The 20,943-nt window shown below is 43.8% G+C and overlaps 1 non-coding gene across 1 annotated transcript; it reads left to right on the top strand.

The window, feature by feature from the left end:
* Nucleotides 1-7,364: 7,364 nt before the first annotated feature.
* Trnaa-ugc (transfer RNA alanine (anticodon UGC)) lies at nucleotides 7,365-7,437 on the top strand. The gene has a single exon. It is a non-coding gene; the product is annotated as a tRNA-Ala (tRNA).
* Nucleotides 7,438-20,943: the final 13,506 nt, after the last annotated feature.

Raw genomic sequence — 20,943 nt, 5'->3', positions numbered from 1 at the left:
ACCCTATGAGGTAGGCTTTATCACTTTTATTTTATAGGTAACAAAAGTGAAGCCCAGAAAGATTAAATGACTTGTTGCTGGTCATATGTCTTCTAAGTGGAAGAACAAGGATTTAAATCTGAGATGTCTCACTCCAAAGCTAGCTCTGAGCCAGAGGTTCATAACCACTTGGGAGATTAATTATTGGCCAGTTTCTCATATCTCTATAAATGTGGTTGAACCCGGGTGCGGTGGCACACCTGTAACCCCAGGGACTCGGGTGGCTGAGGCAGGAGGATTGTGAGTTCAAAGCCAGCTTCAGTAAAAACAAGGAGCTAAGCAACTCAGTGAGACCCTGTCTCTAAATAAAATACAAAATAGGGCTGGGGATGTGGCTCAGTGGTCAAGTGTCCCTGAGTTCAATCCCCGGTAACAACAACAACAACAACAACAACAAAAATGTGGTTGAAAATGCCTAGAGTGTCAGTTTCCTTGTTGCTAAATGCAGGTAAACAGCCACCTCACACCTGGCTGGGAGACTTAGCAGGGTAGCAGATGGTTCTGGCACACGGTTGGTACAAAGGAAGTGCCTGGCACACGTGGCTGCTTTTCCCTGGCTGGGTCTGGGTTGGGATTTCAGTACTTTGCACTGGTCTCTCCCCAGACTGGAACCTGGCGTGCTGGTGGTAAGACCCAGGAGGGCAGCCCTCAACCAGCGCCAACCTGGACAGTTCATCTACTCAGCCTAAATTTCTCAAGTTACAAGCCTTATTTCAGTCACTTAATTTTCATCCACAAAGAATTAGGGAAAAATATATTTGTCCAAAATAACTCCAATCAATGCTATGTTTCAAATGCTTGTAAAGGTCACTCTATGGAGCAAAACTGGAGACAAAAACGCCAAGTATAGATTTAGTAATTTTTCCTTATAATTGCAAGTGTTGAATGTTATAAATAAGTCTCTTAAAGATCACTTTAAAAAAATAATACACTAAGTGGTTAGTTTGCAGAGCTCATGAATAGAGAATGGATAGTTGGGGCCAGGAGTATAATTTCCAGTGACAGCATCATCCATGGATGCAAAGCATCCTGTATCTTCAATGACTTAGATGGAAGCAAAGATGACACACTCCGGCAAGCTGTGTTAGATGACTCGAGAAGTGGCTCTGGTGATGACAAAGATACCAATGTCAGTGTCAAAGATGTATGTGAAGAGTGAATACAATTGCTTCATGAATCAGATGTGAACACGGAAGAAAAGAAATTCTTTGAACTGTACTTGTCATTTGCATAAGACTTTATATTAATGTTAACTTCTGAGCAACATATTAATGTCTAGTCACCACAAAATGTTAATATATTTTATATATTAAAATTAAATTCAAAGAGATCTCGTTTGTACTGGGAAAAATTAGAAACAACTCAAATGCCTCCCCAAAACATACTCTAGCATAACCACTCAGTAGAACATTATGTAATCATTAAAATGATGTGAAATAATAGTTAATGCTAAAGAAGGATGCGTATAACTATTTTTTAAAAATTAAAGATTACGGGGAGACCTTGGATACTCTTGTCTAATTCCTAAAAGTGTATATATGAAAGTTGGTCAAAAATCTGTTTTGGAATTTCCAATGGGGAAAAAGCAAATCTGTCTACACTTGGGGTTGTCCTGTGGTTAGGCACATTTACTATAGATCTACTATGTGCTGAGTGTGGTGTCAGATGTAGAGTGAGGGAGCCTGGGTAGATCAGAAGTCAGAATCCCAAAGCACCAAGGAGGCCTGCTCTTTCTCTGTGGAAAGAGACCTAGCTGAAGCCCAGAGGGAGGTGAGCACTTGTCCACCCTCACACAGAATAAAACCCAAGTCCTCTGGCAAGGAAAGCAGGGACAACAGAAAGGCAGGCAAATCTCGTCTAGTAGGATGACCATCCTTCCCACAGAGCAGCATCCTGGCCCCTGAGCCTGCGTTTGGCCTGAAGAGAAGCAAAGGCCCAAAGGAGACCTTCACTCTTCTGTGTCCGGGGTGCACTCGCTAGCTGGGATGAGCAGGTGTTTAAAGTGGTGTTGACGACCTCAGTGGGCTCAATCATCGTGGCTCCGTGCTGCCAGAGATGATTCTGAAAATCTATGTCTCTTTTCCGACATTTTAAAATTGACATCTAGACTACTTCATAACAATTTTAAATAATTACAAAGGTTGTAATGTCTAGTGTATTATGAATATAGACATTATGAGATAAAATTCTTACATTGCTGTTTTAAATGTATCCAATAAAATACAAATATCATAGCAATTTGATACCATCATCCTTTTAAAAAATACACGAATGAGCTCTTATTTAACAGCAGGAAATTGTATTTCCAATTCACTTCCCCTACAGAATTTTATCCTAATGTAATGTATTTTTATGCTTGAAAGTCTTTTATTGATTTTTCTATCACACGTCTCTACAACAAAAAGATGTATATAAATTGAATTTTTAAAATTTCCTTTGACCATAAGCCTCTAAGTATTAGAAAAAATTCTTCTGGATTGAGTTATCATCTCAAATAGGAATAATAAAAACTTGATAAAAACAACATGAATATACTGCACATTTTGATAAATAATTATTAAAGAGTTAAATTTTATTAGAAATGTGTTTCTTAGTGAGATGGATGTGGGCAGGACAGCCTTATGCACCCATGCAGGCTAAGCACTAAAAATTCTAGGGATGGTCATTCCCATAGACTTACGATATAAGCAGCAACCACTGGAGTTTTTCAGTGCACAACCTGTACAACTGATGTGGTGGCCCTGGATTTGGGGATGTGGTGATATAGTGCTTTGATTAAAGGTGACATTGAGCACACCATTTGTCAAATTGTCCCTTTATTTGATCCCAGAATTTGTGACTCAAAAGAACGATGCACAAGAATAAGGTTAGGGTGAAAAAGATGTATGAGTCTTCGTAGTGAAGGAGAGGTGGGAATGGCAAGTCCACCACAGGCAGACCATTTTTAGGAAGGAACTCTTATGGAAGTTGAGAACCAGGATATGGATTCCTTTTGAATAATCTGTGCTGATTATTCCCTGGAAGGTAGACCCCCAACGGAGTTGGGAACCTCTGGGACAGCCCCATACCTCTTCCCCTAATGGACAGTACTGGTGGAGCTGTCCATGGTGATGACCACGCAGGAGGAGCTTTCCACCCTCAGGCCCTCTGAGCCAGGACCCCAAATCCAGAGTCCACTATAAAGCCTGACCCTGACTGTCAGCCTGGTTGATATTCCATTCCAGGCTAAGGAAGAGAATGATAATAGCACCCACGTGTTTAGAAATGAATAAGTTCCGTGCAATATTCTCAGCATTTTACTAATCTCCTTTAGTCCTCCCCAAGCAAATTAAGTAGGTCCTATTATTCCCATTCTAGCCATAAGAAAACAGAGGTTTTTGGACATTAAATAACTTGCCAAAGTCATACAAGGGTATGTGGAGAAGGGAACACTCAGACTACTCAGATCAACCTAGCACTGAAGCCTGAGCCTTTCTCTACCCCACCATGTCTTTTTAAAAGATTAGAGGGGAATGAAACCACTGTATTTATGAGCCTACCATGATCCAGGTGCTTTGCACGTTGTTAAATTTAAATCCCACTATAACCCTGCAAAGTGACTATGATTATCTTGTTATAGAGGAAGAAAATGAAGTCCAAGGTAGTAAGCAGAGGGCCAGAGCTTGACCCTGGGTCCCTCCACCACCAAACAAAAGCCCCTTTCCCCCACCTTAGGTTAGCCCTGCAGTCACAGCTGACCCCAGGGCTGAACCCAGAGCCCAGGACCCTTTACCAAAAGTCCCTTGGTATAAGCCACCTCGGACTTCCCCAGGAAGAATGAAACCTATTAAAACAGCAGCAACAACAGTCTCTTGGAAAGATTGACTTCTGAGTCCATTTGGTCCAGTCCCACATTTTCCATGATTATTTGATTTAATCTCAAGAATGCTTCTAAGCCCTGACCACGTACCAGATTCTTAGTTAAGTACTTCTGTTGGCACTGAGGATGAAGAAAAGATGGGCCTGACCTCAGTTGCTGACACTTGACATGCAGTCATGTCTTTAATTCCACAAAGACATGGTCAACATAGACCTGCGGAGTCCGGGGAGGCAGGGGTTGATTCTGGTGGGATAGCTGGGAAGACGCTGTGAATGTGGCAAACTCTGAAATGGGACATCATTGCTGTTTAGTTAATTCAGTCAAAACAGGCAGCTTAATCTGAAGGATCTAGAGAACTGTGACCATAGGTCTCAGCGCAGAGTGTAGCGCCTGAGCCTCTGAGCTGCTGACTGGGTGAATCCTGAGCTATGTCCATGCTGATCTCTAAGCTTAATAATTTGCTATTAAGCTGTTCATAGTATTATTTTGTGAAAATAATTCCAGCTAAGTACACTTTGGCTTCTGATAGGATTACAAGAATTAGTTCTTGACCAGGTCCTTCTCCTCATTTCCCTGGCAGGTACGAGTGCTCAGGGGCACTGCCGAGTGGAGTCGCCCCAGGGCCCTGCAGACCCCAGCAGTCCCGTGAGTATTGCAAAACTTGTCCACAAAGTCCTCCACCCTGCCACTCCAGCCAGACAGCCTTGCAAGACGTGCTCCATGGCGCATGCTCTGGAGACAGCCTGGGGAGGACAGCGCCTCCCTGGCGCCCCCTGTGGAGGGAAGTGGAACCTGCTCACCAAGGTCCTCTGCCCCAGTTCCTTGAGCCACACCCAGAAAATGATGCAGAATCCCTAGTTATGAGGGGAATGCTCTGCGGAGGGAGTGTTGCCTCAAGACCCCACAGGCATGACCTGGGAAAGGGCAGCCCAGAGCCTCAAAAGCAGGTCTAGAACCATGTCTAGCACTTTCCAGGCTGCACCCAAGTCTGGGTACATGTGTTCTTTCTTTCCTTCTTCATTCCTTTTTCTTTTCTTTTCTTTCCTTTCTTTCTCGTTCGTCGTGCTGGGAATTGAACCCAGACAGAGCCTTGCGCATGCTAGGCAAGAGCTCTATCACTGATCTGCATCCTCAGTTCTTATTTTATTTTGAAATAGATAAGGGTTTCACTAAATTGTCAAAGTTGGCCTCAAATTTGCCATCCTCCTGCCTCAGCCTCCTGAGTAGCTGGGATTACCAGCGTGTGCCACTGTGCCAGGCCTGAATATATTTTTTTCCTATAATCCTGGGCCATAACTTCTCTGCAGAAAGCTATTAAGTTTGGGGGCTACCCTTATTTCTTTCTGTCAGACCTTTCATTCTTTTCCATGACTTTTTTTTCTTTCTGTTGCCATTGTTCCTTTTGGGATAAATTAAGCATTTCCAGGCAATGAATTGAATAATAACACATTTGTTGAGTTTCTACTATGTAGCAGGTGATTTTCCTGAGATCTGTAATTTTGCAAAGTAGGCAATGGTGGCTCCATTTTACTTATGAGAAGACTGAGGTTAGGAGTGACTAACAAGGTTTCAGCTGGTCATTGGTAGAATTGATATTTGAAGTCAGATCTCTCTGATTCTAGAAAGGATGCTCTTTGCAAGTCAACTGTTGAGCAAGCTTGAGGCCTGTTTCATACCTCTCAGCAACCTCTAAAACATAGCATCTGTCTCTAAAAACAGCCCAGACTAGGGGGAGGCATGTAACTTCCCTTGGTTCACATGTGGCACTAATCCAGCCTAAGAGCATACCCATCTAGCTGTGTGGCCATGGGCAAGTTACTCACCCTCTCTGGATCTAAGGTTCCTCATCTATACAAAAAAACGCATGGAATAGATGATTTCTCAGGGACTTTGTACATCCCAAAGACCTGTGCTTCAAATGCCACAGTAAATTAGGGACTTTTGTGGAGCCGCAGCCCATCTGAAATTCTCCCCAACTTGACCTTTTCTTAAATTCATTTCATTAATTCTCTTATTCATAAGAATGCCTTTTCATTTCATGGTTCCTATGTTTAGTGCTTTCTCCTGATGATGCTTCTCTTCCCCGGTATAATTTTTTGTTCCATTAATTTCCAAGGACCATTTTGCCAGATCAGAGTGTTAAGAATCATTCACACCTCTTCCATTTGTCTAACCAACCGCTCATCCATTTCTCTCCAGAAATAATTGTATATGGTTCAATAAGTTTATTGTTCAAATCTGTTTACACTTCAGGATGCATCTCATCAGGATTTGCTATAAAGGGTGGAAGCCAGTTTCCAATTATCATTATTATATCTATTTCTACAAGTTTTCCAAATATCATTTTCTTCATCTTTAGGAGCTGTTTCTATTTTTTCCTTAATTTGTTTTTCCTTCCTATTGAAGACAGATCTGAAGAGAAGAAAGCACTGATTCTTTTAGATACTTATTTGCCTCTGTTTTTCCAACTCACCAGCGCTGGTGAATCACCTAGAAGTGATGCTGACTTGTTTGTTTTTCTATTTACAGCATTTGTTTGCCTGTAATGAAGTTCCTCATTAACGGGACTTTGGACTCTATGAGGCTGCAGACAGTGGACAGGGCAGGTCAGGAAGGAAAGTGGGGAGAGAAGAAAGAGAAGCAGAAAAGTAGATGTAAGCAGCAAGAGCAGAGGAGAGATTTTACAGCGCCCAGTTTCAGGACAGAACACAAACCAGTTGCCAAAGGAGACCCAGGTCTGTCTGCTCCTGAAATATAGGACCCAGGTGGTGGTAGTATGGTGGATCAGAGCTTGGGGGCCAGGGATGGTGAGGTGTGTTCCTTCTGTTCCACCAATTAGTAGTTGAGCACTATGAGTAAATTCCTTAACCCCTCCTCTGGAGCCTCAGTCCCTCAACTGTGAAAATGGAATAATAATAGTTTCCATTTCCTAGGATCATGTGGGGATTTATGTATCTATCTATTTATTTCATTATTAGGTTCCTACAATATCCCTGGCTCCGTACTGAGCACTGGGAATATAACAGAGGGCAAAACACAGGACCCATCTCTGTATTTTTATGGCATTATGATCAGGTTAGGGCAACATATGTCCATTTGTTAATGAGTCATGTAAAATGTACAAGGATTACAAGGGACACCAGATGACCAGGATGCAGGGAGCCCAGGAGCTCTCAGGTGAGGAGAAGGGAGACTGCAGAGGACAGAGGCAGGTGCCTTGGTGTAACAGGGACTTACAGGCAGCTGTGGCTAAAGGCACTGATGCTTCCCTTGAGCTGCAGCTGTGTCCTCTGCTACCTGAAGCCTGGGCTCAGATTCCTGCTCAACTCTGCAAGTCGACATCTCATCCTTTAAGGAGTGTCTGCCTAAAAATGGTAATATAAGGCCAACGAGTACTAAATTTACCTAACCTGTCTTGTCCCCTTTCAAGGCTAACGACACCAAGAAAAAAGGAACTAAGGGGGCTGGGGATATAGCTTAGTTGGTAGAGTGTTTGCTTTGCATGCACAAGGTCCTGGGTTCAATTCCCAGCACCTCCGGGGTGCGGGGGAAGAGGAACTAAGATATTTTCAAGTTTCCAGGAACAGCAAACTTTGTAGTCAGGTCACTCCATCATGGGAACCATGCTGCCTCCCAAGAGCAAGCCATCATGTCCTGATGGGAACCAATCTACCCCTTGAGAATAACAACTTCCCTGGAGCTAGGAGAACCTTGCAGAACCAGACCAGAAATGATGATCAACTGGGCCACAGTTGGACCAAGGCTGCTCGACTCTGCAAGCATGCTTCAGGTCCTGCTTTTGTTCTTTCCTATGTAATCTTGATGCTTTTGTGGGTACCCTGTCAACAGGGTTTGGGACTCTGGTGCCCCTGCTTCCCAGTGTGGCCACATTGAGTAATAAGTTCCTGCCTTGCTTCATCACCTCTCATATCTCTGATATCTCTCATAACTCTCTTGAGGTGGCCGTTGGCAGAACCTGTCTGGGAAGAGAAAGTGAGAGGAGAAGAAAGAGAAGCAGAAATGTAAATGTAGCAGCAAGAACAGAGGAGAGAGATTTTACGGTGTCCAGTTTCAGGACGGAATGCAAACCAGTTGCCGAAGGAGACCCAGGTCTGTCTGCTCCTGAAATGCAGGACCCAGGTGGCGGTAGCATGGTGGAACAGAGCTTGGGGGCCAGGGATGGTGAGGTGGGTTCCTGAATTTGGACTCAATAAAACTAGGACTCCTGTAATAGTTGGGGCAGAGCATGTGGGGAGGCCAGTTTATGGGGAAGTTGATGGCAGAGGACGTGTAAGATGCCCACATGCAGTGAGTAAAAGCAGCGCTTCCTGTGGGTCCTTGCACTGTGTCCTCAGGTCCTTTCCAGGGACTGCAGCCATCGCCCTGAGTGGGAACAGATATGGTGAACCCTTGCAGTCTAACCATGGGTCAGCCCCAACATACCCAGGAGGAAGGGACTGTGGTCAAGGGCCTCAGGGGGAGGGGCAGTAGGATTCTGGACCCAGCTGCAGGAGGGTCTGGAGTGAGGTGACCCCAAGAGCCTTGGGGTGAGGATCCCACTTAAGAGCTCTGCTCAAGGGCATTTGACTTTCTGAAAAAATCTAGGTCTTACCTGGATTCCTGCAGCCGCAGTCAGGGCAGCTGGGAGGCTTCTTGAATGCAAGGATCCTTCCTGTCTGGGTCTGAGCGTGCTGATATTAACCGCATCCCAGAACCCGAAAAGACTGAGCTTCTTGTTAAATCCATGTAGCACCAAGAAACAGGAAATAATGAGCCAGAGCCTGGTACATAATTTCAATGATGCTGTGAGAACATGACCAGATGTTCCACCAGCTGCAGGAACAGCTCAGCAGGTCCTATGAACATCAGCAGGTCCAGTGAACAACTGGGTTTGGCCTGTGTTGGTGGCAGACATTCAGGAAAGGAGAGGCATCTGCAGCTCTTTCAGAGAGGGACTCAAGCCCTGGGGGTCCCAGTCAGGCCTAAGGGCAAAGAAGTGACCGTGCAGAAGGAAGCAGGCAGAGAGGGGGAGGGGAGGGAGGAACTTGTGGGCTTGGTGAGAGGGTGACCAACCATCCTGTTTCATCAGGGACTTTCCTAGTTTCAGCCCTAAACTCCCATGAACCACCCCCTTTCACTCCCAGACCAGGGCAGACTAGGATGGTTGATCACTATTCTGTGGCTAAGGAACTACATCTTCCTGGTAATGTCAGATTTATTTGTGGTACAGCAGAAACTACATCTTCCCAGAGCTGGATGTTGATTCTGCCTCCACCATTGCTGTGTGAGCCTGGACAGGGGCCTTTATGGCTCTTGGCTTTAGTCTTCTGATCTGTAAAATGGGTGTAATAATGGTTCTTTCACAGGAGGAGCAAACGAGATGATGCATGTAGAATCTTAGCAGAGTTCTTGGCACATTTATTTGACAAATATTATTTGGCCACTGTGATCATATTTCACTGAATCTAAGATGCCATCAATTGACTGTAGACTGTACAATGATTGATCGGCTAAGGGCAAATATGCTGCCGATTACACTTTGACCTGTTATATTCCCAATTTGCAAGTTATATCACTATTTCAAAGATAAAATGTGAGAAAGTGGCCAGGCATGGTGGTACACACCTGTAATCCCAGCTACTCAGGAGGCTGAGGCAGGAGGATTACAAGTTTGAGGCCAGCCTAGGCAACTCAGGGCTTAAAAAAAAAAAAAAAAAAAAGAAGGAAGAAAGAAAGAAAGAGAAAAAGAAAAAAAAAATGAAAGAGTGCCCACCTTGAGCCAGGTAACCACACTGGCAGCCTCTGGGGCCCCAGTGGGGATAAGGCCATTGCAGTCTCCACCTTAGCTCAATTTGCAGCTTGGAGCAAGTTTCTGGGTGGAGATTCTTTTCTTAAAAATCCTGAAGTGTGAGTACATCTCCTTGAGGAATGTAACAGGTATCTTGTGTTCACTTTAAAATGTCACCATGTCCTCACGTGCAGTGTGCTGGAAGGGAAAATGCGTGGTTCTGTTGCAACAAGATCTGACTTGGGTCAGTAATCAGGTGAGGCTTCTGAACCAGCATCATAAAAAGAAGAGGTCATTTGGGTTCAGAGGCCCTCCTGGCTTTTACCTCCAGAGACCTATGGCGTACAGAATGGCAGGGGACCCTCCTTCAGTTTCAGGGGGAATTTTCTACCAGTTACCGTCTGGCAAAGGAATGTGGCTGTCGAGGCCGAATGTCCAGATAGGGCCACCAGGCAGGGAGGTGGGAGGCTGCTTGTGGTGGGGTGGGCAGGGGAAGCTTCATGGTCAGACGCCTCTGCCCTTAGAGGCCACTGCTGGGACTGAATGGGAACAGGGGGAACACACTGCCCTCTCCATCTCTGTTCCCATTGTTTTCTTGTAGGGGACGCAGATTGTTCCTTCTATGGAAGGATCCCATTTGTTGGGCCCCAGAACTGGTCTGTATGTGATGGGCTGACAGATCTGACTCCATGAGAATGTTCTAGGCCAGACTCTAAGGGAAATGACTAAACAGACTCCATGTTGCTCTGAGACTCCATGTTATGTAGGAAATAAGCTTCTCCCATGGGAACACCCCACCTCTGTACCCATCATCAGTTACTTAGTGTGACATGTTTAACAATACAGAATGACAATTCGTATGTAAAGAAAAGTTGCTCTCTTTTGATTCCTATTGCTCCTAAACAATGTACCATGTGAACAGTGATTGTGTGGATGTTAGTAACCATTCTTTAGTTTGTACCTAGGTAAGGGTCGTTTTGACCCACTTCTCCCTCTGTTGATGATCTCATGATGTTAGTTTGTAATTTTGAATCATAGCAACAGACACATATGATTGATGTGATTTTTGGTATAAGAACCCCTACAACCCTGTGTTCGGGGCTGTTCTCCCAATAGCCATTTTTGGGGGCATTGTGTGACAGTCAGCTGGCCGGCTTAATAAAGACTCTCAGGGCTAGGGAGATAGCTCAGTTGATAGAGTACTTGCCTTGCAAGCACAAGGCCCTGGGTTCGATCCCCAGCACCAAAAAAAAAAAAAAAAGACTGTCAGATTTGGACTTCTCAGTGGTGATCAGCCTATTCTTAAGTTGTGCCCCATAACACATAGAACTCCAATGGCATCTCTCCCAACCATGGGGTGCTCCATCATCCTCCAGAGGAGGCTCCTGGAACGTCAGATTCTGAGCTCTTTTCTTCCTGTTTTGAGGAATGTGAGGTTGTCATAAACTCCAGGGACAGTGGCCACTGTCTACCTTGGCTCCTGTTTTTGGGTTAGATATGAGATGCCCCCCAAAACCTCATGTGTAAGATAAAACAAGGACGTTCCGAGGTGAGATGATTAGATCATGAGAGTTGTCACCTAATCTGTTGATCAGTCACTGATATGGACTAACTGGGTGGTAACCGTAGGCAGGTAGGGGTGACTGGAGAAGGTAGGTCACTGGGAGCATGGCTTTTAGGTTATATTTTGTCCCTGGTGAGCAAAGTGCATGTACGTTCTCCTTCCCTCTCTCTGCTTCCTGATTGCCATACCCTGAGCTGCTTTCCTCTTCCACACCAGTCCCCTGTGATAAACCTTGGCTCTGTTAGAAGCCAAAGTTTTGCCTCACCTTGGGCCCAGAGCAATGGGGTTGTCAGTCTATGGACAAGACCTCTGAAAACATGAACCCCAAATAAACTTTTCCTCCTCTGCATTGTTCTTGTCAGATCTTTTGGTCACAGTGACAAAAAAGCAACTAAAACAGTTCTCAAGTTTTATTGAGCTAAATGCTCAGGGAAATAATATCCAAGACTGTGAGTGTCATTTGCCTGGACATGAACCCCCAGGGTACTTAGGGGCAGCTTCTGTTTCTCATTAATTGACCTCTGAAACCCAGGCATGCCAGGTAAGTGGAGAGCGACCAGTGCAAGCTAAGGGTAGAGTCACCCTCTGGGGTCTCTCCTGCTGGAAATCTGGGATGGTTGTGAGGGGACAGAATTAGAAACCTACCCCAGGACCCTGGTTGAATGCAGAATCATTCGAGGTTGAAATGGGGTTGTGGACTGGAGAACTGATGTGATACTTGAAAATATACATTTACTACATCTAGAGTCATACTAAGAAAAAAATAAAATAATAAAATAAAATGGCAAGCCCACAGTCAAGAGTCACCCTTCTTTAAAATTGTGGCATATTTTATATCTGTATTATTTTTTATAAACACAGGTCCAGGGCAAGAGTACAGCTGGAGTCACACAACCATGTTTAAATATTTAATATCTAAATCATTTTTCTATAGAGTTATTTTTCTTCTAACAGAGCCAAAGTTTATCTGTGAAGATGGAAAGGCAAAATTCAAATCACAATTAGTAAATATTAAAAATTTAGATAAAAGTATTTCAATAAAGCAGATTTTAATTTATTTTTTTACACATTTGATTAAAGCTGATTAAATATTAAAAATAATAAAACTATGCTATTTGATTGTCAAGGTCCATCTAGTTTTCAATATAAAGAATGGGTATTGTGCTTCACACATAGTGTATCTAGAGCTATGTATAGACAAGTTTAAGAGTAAAATGAATTATTTGCTGTTGCAAAATATTCCTTAGCTGTTATGTGCAGCTGTTGCAAATATCCTGCTAATTAGCGAGCACCTTTGGCACCATGAATTAGAACTTGAAGAAAAAGCAAGGTAAAGGACACTTGGCACTACTGGGAGATGATATTCTGTTATGCAAGAAAATCTTGCATTTTATGCTGTCTGAGAGGTGATATTTGACAAATTAAGTTCTTTGCTTTTATGTACTTAAGCACATCCTCTGTTAGAATCTTCCAGGCACTCTGGAACCATGTCCATCTCTGATATCAGCGGCAGCACAGCCCAGCCAGGGATGTGGCACTGGGATTCAGACCTGCTTTGTCTCAAAGACAGGGTGAGAGCTGGAGACACGCTTCCTGGGGCTTGAATGATGTTAGTCCCGAGTTGATGTTAAGGGTTATGCCAGCAGCACTGAGCGTCAGATCCCAAGTAACGGAAGTGTCCACTCTCGTCTTCTGTAATAACTATTTGTCTGTTTGTGTTCATGAGATGCAGAACATTCTACCGCTGGACCCAAGGCAGGGCTTTACTTGTCCAGGTCTAATGTCTATGGGTATATAAATATATATTCATACACATATATATATCATACACATATATAATTTAAAATAAATATATTCACTTAAAAAACTAAGATATAATTTTTATTCATTTTATTATAATTATTAACATATCTAAGGTCTAATTTTCAACTGGCACTAATTAGTACCTTTGAAACTATGAATATATCTATGGGATGAATATATATACACATCCAATAAATATATTTATATGGGTTGATTTTATATATATATATATATATATATATATATATGACACATTAGGAATGTACAGGATGTATTACTTCTCCAGTTTTCTAGTATGAACATTTTCTTCATAAATATGTATTTATTTATTTTGTCATACTGGGAATTGAACCCAGAGGAACTTTACCAAACCACATCCCCAGCCCTACCTTTTATTTTCTCTTTTAAAAAATTTGTTCTAATTAGTTATATATGACAGTAGAATGCATTTTGACACCTCATAGATAAATGGAGTATAACTTCTTATTTTTCTGGTTGTACATGATGTAGAGTTATACCGGTTGTGTAATCATATGTACACATAGGGAGATAATGTCTACTTTCATTCCTAATCCCATGCCCCTCCCCTCCCTTCATCCAAAGTACCTCTATTCTTCCCTATCCCACCCTCCATTGTGAATTAGCATTCACATATTAGAGAAAACATTCTGACTTTGGTTCTTTGGGTTTGGCTTATTTTTGCTTAGCATGATATTCCCCAGCTCTATCACTTACTAGCAAATGCCATAATTTCATTCTTCTTTAAAACTGAGTAATATTCCATTGTGTATATATAACACAATTTCTTTATCTATTCATCTGTTGAAGGGCATCTAGGTTGGTTCCACAGTTTAGCTATTGTGAATTGAACTGCTATAAACATTGATGTGGCTACATCACTGTAGTATGCTGTTTTTAAGTCCTTCGGGTATAAACCTAGGAGTGGGATAACTAGTGGTTCCATTCCAAGTTTTCTGAGGAATCTCCATACTGCTTTCCATAGTGGTTGCACCAATTCACATCCCCACCAGCAATGTATGAGTGTACCTTTTGCCCCACATCCTTGCCAACACTTTTTGTTGCTTATATTCTTGATTATTGCCATTCTGACTCCCAGCCCTACCTTTTTAAAAAAATAATTATTTTTATTTTAATACAATGCTAAGGATTGAACCCAGTGCCTCACACATGCTAGGCAAGCCCCAGCTCTACCTTTTAAATTTTGAAACAGATCTCACTAAATACCCGAGGCTGGCCTCCGTCCTGCTTTAGCCTCCCAGGTTGCTGTGATTACCCATATACATCCTTGCATTGATATAAATATTCTTCAAAAAATTTATTTGTAATAATTGTACAACATTCTGCAAGACAGACACATCATTTGCTAATCAGCCCCATGCTGATCATTTCTAATTTCTTCTTCTTCTTCTTCTTCTTTTTTTTTTTTTTTTTTTTTGCTTCGCTCCATCCACCCCTGCTTCCAAGTTTTGTGTTTATGATTTTTCTCTCCTAAAAACACCACCCCAGTGAACATCCTCTGGGGCACATTTCTGAGAGTGACATCACTTCGTTGAAAGGGATATATATCATGTACTTATAATTCAGAAAGGGATATATATCATGTACTTATAATTCAGTCAGGAAGGGGACTCTTTTTAAAAATGTTTTTAGTTGTAGATGGACACAATATCTCTATTTTGTTGATTTATTTTTATGTGGTGCTAAGGCTCGAACCCAGTGCCTCACATGTGAGGGTAAGCGCTCTACCACTGAGTCACAACCCCAGCCCAGGGAGGGGTCACTTAAAAAGCCCCCTGTTGAACTGATAAGCTCTGTGTCCCAGGGACACCATGCCGGCAGCCAGCAGTAGAACTGGCCCAGGGAGTGATCTGGAGTCCTGGGTCCCAACTCTGTGTGAGCTTGGGCCAGCTCCTCCCTATGTGCACACCTCAGTTTCTCTGCCAGTACAAAGAAGAGTTGGACTAGCTGTTTCTACCAAGTCCCTGAGGTGGGAAATGCCCCTGTTTTCGCTCTCCTTGCTGGGGGAAGCCAAGCACACCTCGTTGGGTCTCTGTCTTTGAGACCACCCTGCCCCCTGCTGGTGGGTTGCCAGATGCCAGCCCTGTTCCTGACTCCCTCAGGGAGAGTCCCCTGCAATTGTTCACCATGAAACCAAGAAGCCACAGGAGGTGGAGAAGTTGGTAACATCACCGTTAAAATTCGCTCAGCCACCATCTCACTGTTAGAAATCACATTCTTTGTGCTGTCCTTCCAAATATCTCATTTTATTCATTTGTCCAGCAAATGATCCTAACGTATCTCCTTCAAGCCAGGGCTATGTAAGGGGCTAGGAATTTGGTTTTGTCCCTGAGGACTGCACAGGCTGGAGGGGCAGCAGAACTGGTCACAGGTTATTACCATGCAGTGCAGAAAGAAAGACATGGAGAACATGCTCTGGTTTTTTTGTTATTTGGCTACTGCTGGACTTGGAACTCTTGCTACTCATTTCTTTGAATGAAGATCCCAAATAGACATAAGCTGGATTGAATAGCATCCTGCCCCCCACCCCAAATTCTTGTCCACCCACAACCCATGAATGTGCTATGGGGTCTTTGCAGATATAAAAAAAGTTAGGACAAGGTCATACTAGTGGGCCCTAGTTCAGTGGCTGGTGTCCTAAGAAGAGAAAACAGAGGCACAGAGAGACACGCAGGAGGTGCCATGGGAACGCAGGGGGAGATAGGAGAGATGCACTGTAAGTCAGGTACAGTAAGGACTGCCAGGAGCCACCAGAAGCTGGAAGAGGTAAGGAAGGAAGTGAGTCTTTAGAGAGAACCTGACCTGTTTTCTCTGAAGAGGTTGACTGTGGACTTAGCCTCTGGTATTGGGAGACAGTAAATTTTCGTTGTTTTAAGTTACCTAGTTTGTGATAATTTGATAGCCCTAGGAAACTAATAAAATAGTAACTCCGAGGAAGAAAATTGGCAAACTGTACAGTACTAGGAATCAGTTTTGTGTGTGTGTGTGTGTGTGTGTGCGTGCATGCACATACCTGGGTAGAAGGATCAGGAAGGCCTCAGTTGTAGTCCCATCTCAGCTGCTGACTGGCTGTGTGACCTTGGGTGAGTTCCTTCCCCTCTCTGGGTACTGGTTTCTTGGTCTGGATAGAAAGGTATTGAATTAGTCCTGTGGTTTTTACAATTCATTCTGTGACTGATTAATGTCCTAAAATTACATTCTTTGGGATTGTGCCAAAACCAATATATTTTTTTAAAAACCAGAGCCCTTTTTCTCAAATAAAGGTAAACATAGGGGCTTATATATAAATGAGTACAGATAAGCTGTGCCAGCCAGAGATTGGGACTTGTTGGAACTTTTTTGAGAATTCCTGACCCTTCTCCAAGGACATGGTGATTGTGCTGTATCCTAGACTGTCCCTCTGGCATTGAAAGGGTGACATTTGCTGTCAAATGATTGTGGGCGACAACCCAGAAGGGAGTCATTTCTTCATTATTTAACAGAAAGCTTTGTTTAGTCTTTGGGGTTTGTGGAACTTTCACATGGGTTCAGAGAGGGTAAGTGTATTAGTATTCTGTGGCTGCCGTAACAAATGATCACAAACCTGGTGGCTTCAAACAATAACAGTTTATTGTCTCATAGTTCTGGAGGCCAGAGTGCAACATCAGCTTCTCTGGGTGGAAATCAAGGTGTTGACAGAGTCACAGGCCCTCTGGAGGCTCTAGGGAGCGTCCACTCCTTGCCTATTCCAGCTTTGGGTGGCTGTTGGCTTGTGACTCTCTTCCTCCAACCTCTGCCCCTGTGGCTACATTGCCTTGCTGCTCTCTGTGTTAAGCCTCCCTCTACATTCCTCTTGTAAGGACAGTTGTGATTGTCTGCAGGCACCCCCCCGCCACCAACCCTGAGAATTGAGGAGGTTCTATCTCAAAAACCTAAATACTGGCAAAGCCTATTTCACTACTTAACACTTACAGTCTATGCCGGCGCACTCCTGTAATCCCAGTGGCTCCGGAGGCTGACATAGGAGGATTGTGAGTTCAAAGCCAGCCTTAGCAATTTAGCGAGGTCCTAAGCAACTTAGCAAGACCCTGTCTCTAAATAAAATACAAAAAAGGGCTGGGGATGTGATCAGTGGTTAAGAGCCCCTGGTTTCAATTCCTGGTACAAAAAAAAAAAAGAGATTTACAGTTTAGTCCAGGGACAAAAACCTGATATCTTTATCTTGGGAGCGAGGGGGGAGGTATTTATTTTTATTCTACTAGAAAATGATCTGTCTCCATGAGCCATGGCAGCGCAAGGGCTGTGGGTGGCTTTCTGCTGAGCCTGGTAGAGACTGACTCCTCTGGAAGGTGCCCGGCAGGCAGGGGTGCACCCAAGGCCATCTTGCTGTGGCCGATGACCTTGGGTCAATTCAGCAGGGGCTAACTGGATAGCAAATGGTCTGGGAATGATGACAAGACATGAGAATCGCTATGTTCAGTCACCTCTCAGACTATGAGGAGAGATGGGGTGTAGACAACTCTGAGAGAAGGCTGTGTCTGGTCAGGACAGGCTGAGATCAACGGGGCCACAGAGTAGAGACGGGTCCTTGGAGAGAACAGCATCCTCACGCTCTAGGTGGTCCAGAAAAAGAGACAGAGAAAGAATAGTGATTACTACCATAAGTATCTTTTATTGTTTAAAAATTAAAGTTGCAGCAGCCACCATGTAACACGTAGGTGATGCATATGAGCAAGATGAAGAAAATAAAAGTCATCTACAATTTCAATGCCTGGTTGTCAATCTCATCGTCTTTTGTCAATATCTCAATATTTCCTTTCAGTAATTTTTCCTCTGTAGATTGCATTCTGCATACTGTTTTGTTGCAGCCTTCTTTTTAGAAAACTGAACAATGAAAAATTTTGTGTCGATATCAGTTTTGTAAAACTAAGGGTTAAAGAGGACACATATAATATTCCATCAAGTGGAGTTCATCAAGTGGATGGAGCATACTTTAATCAATTCCTAATGATATATATTTTTTTTACTGTTATAAGCAGAATCTAGAATAAAATTCCTAAAATTCTTACATCTTTGTTGACACGGTTACTTAGTGTTCTCCTGACAAATTTTTAGGTTTAGAGCTGCAGTGTCAAAGGGTAAGTTCCTTTTGGCAGCCATACCTGCCTTCCAGGAAGGTTGTTCTGATCTATACTCCCTGCAGTGGTGTTTAAGGGTAGCTGTAATTCCCCACACTCACCCAAACTGACTTTTATCAAATTTTGTCAAATTTGATTGTCAAAAATGGTCTCAAGGGGCTGGGGTTGTGGCTCAGTGGTATAGCGCTTGCCTAGCATGTGGAGGCACTGATCCTCAGCACCTTGTAAAAATAAAGTTACTGTGTCCATCTACTACTAAAAATTTTTTTGAAAAAATAGTCTCAAACTGGTTTAATCTGCATTTCTAAGATCATTATGGACCTGGAACATTTTGTTTGTGTTTACAGGCCAAGCGGATATATGTATTTTCTGGGGTAATTTTCCTATTTCCCTCATCAGTGGGTTTGGGTGGGAATCTGATAGATTCCCAAGCCCATCTGGTGTGTGAGGACAGGAGACAATGACCCCCATTTTATTGATGAGGAAACTGAGGTTCAATGAAGGTAAGTGACTTGCCCAAGGTCACTCGAGCAAAAAAGTGCAGGCGCTGAGACATTGGGGCTCTGGAGTCATTCTCTAGTACTTTGTTCACTGCGTCACATTGATAAATGACCCTCTCCTGTGGTTCTGGGGGATAAAATCAAGCCTGCCTTGTTTCAATTTAGTCTTGATTTTTAAAATAATCTATCCTGTAACATACAGTAGAGTTAGCAGAGAAAATATGTTCTGCCACTTATTGCTAAAGGAACTGGAGATCCACGGTGGGCTGTGACCCTTTAAGAGCGTGCCCTCCATTCTGATAAATCAGGTCCTGGAAGGCCGAGGGGAAGATTAGTGCTGACGTGTGTGGAGCCTGGTGGTGCAGTCATTAACAGGATACCAAGGCCGCAGATGAACTGGCTCAGCGCACACAGAATCACCTGGACCCCCAAAGGAGGGTCGGATGCTGAGCGCAGCCTGGACTGGGGGCTTGCCCACACACCCAGGGAGGGTTGTGCCCATCCTTCCACCCCACTCTGTCCTGTTGGTCTTGTGGCCACTTGCAATGCTTGGAGTGGGGGAATGAAAGGGTTGGGCCCCAAGTCTAGCGCCGCATGGTTTTATGTGTGACCATATTCAACTTCCGACTCTTCTCTGCCCTAGTTTCCCTCAAGTCCAAAAGGCCGAACATGATAGTTCCTTGAAGTCTAGGTCTCCTGGTCTCCCCACTGCCTGTCTCTGGCTTTTTTGCCTCCTGGCTGTCTGAATACCTGGGAAGACAGAGAGTCACAGAATGTGGTGTTTAGTGGACCTTCCCTCAGGTCACAAACTTGGGTTTGTGAGAAAGGTGACTTCATCTTTCGCTGTCAGGTCTTACTTTCTCTTTTGAGTCATTCAGTTATGTAGTGAGAAGGTCATCTCAGAGAACGGCAAGTCATCTGTTTCCTTTAAGGTCTCTCTTTCCACTCTGCATCTGTCAGATTGTGTCTACATTTTGAGTGGGGTTCACTTAGTTCCTTGACAAAAGGGAGCTGGGGGCCACCTGCATTCTGGGAGACACCCATCTCTGCTGTCAGTCTTTGAGCCACAGTTCTGCTGGGTCCTTGGTCAATGCTCATAGGCTGCCGCTCCACCGTCCAGCACTCCCAAGACAGACCTCTCCTGAAGGGACACAGACTCAGTTACCTGCCTGACTGCTAAGAGCCACTGCTTTCTACATACAGCCATTTCTACTCGTCACTTCCACAGCACTGTTGGTCCTCTGGGATGGGCTTGGGCCTCCCTGGGTCCACAGAGAAAGAGGTGTAGGTCTCTCCCAATTTCAGACTTCTTCAAATTGAGCTGAGACTTGCTCTCCCTACAACCCCAGGCTCACACCAGGAAGAGCAGAGTTCAGGGCTGTTCTCAGGGACGCTCTCCAGCATGCCACCTCTGACCTGGTTCTCTTCCCCAACCCATGCCAGATGCTCAAAGCCCAAATTTTCTTCAGGTAAAACCCATATTCATACTTTCTACTCTTCATGCTTGTCTTCTAAGGCCAGAGCCTGGGCAGCCAGGGAGCGCCGATGGTGTTGGTAGCTGCCCAGACGGTATGGCTCAAGAAGGTGATTTGGCATCTTCCCTGCCATTGCCGCCAGGCCAGCCTCCTGGTAACATCCCCTCTGCCACTTCCAACCAGCCATAATGGGGTGGAGACATGGTTCAGGTGGGGGCCGCAGTAGTCTCCACTAATTGGCTTTGGCCAGCATCTCAGATTCAACTCTGGACTCCATGCTTTTTAATTTTTAAAAACATCTTTATTGTTTTATTATTTCACAAGTAGTCATAAGTAGTGCACATTTGTTATAAAATAAAATACTGTGCTATGATTTTAACATGATTTGTCTTCTCTGAAGCTCATGTTGGAGTTCAGTTCCCATTGTGAGGTGGGAAGGAGATGGAACTCAACTTGACTGTGGCATAGAGGTGGGACTTCTAGGAGGTGTTTAGGGTTAAAGTAATCAGGGTGGAGGCCTCACGATTGACTACTGGTGACTTTAAGAGAAGGGAGCGAGACTAGTAAATGTCTCTTACCAGGTGATGCCCTGTGTCACTCAGAACTCTGCCAGCAAGAAGGTCATTATGAGATTGGACCCCTCAACCTTGGACCAAAACTGTGAGTCAAAATAAACTAGTGTATACCTTACCTAGTCTGTGGTATTGTTGTTAAGATTAAAAAATGAGCACACAGATAAAAAGAAGAAAAGAAAAATTG

This window comes from Sciurus carolinensis, chromosome 14, assembly GCF_902686445.1.
Source record: "Sciurus carolinensis chromosome 14, mSciCar1.2, whole genome shotgun sequence".
In the NCBI taxonomy this organism is placed as follows: domain Eukaryota; kingdom Metazoa; phylum Chordata; class Mammalia; order Rodentia; family Sciuridae; genus Sciurus; species Sciurus carolinensis.
The sequence above is the reverse complement of the archived record's forward strand: the minus strand, read 5'-3'. Positions and strand labels throughout refer to the sequence as shown.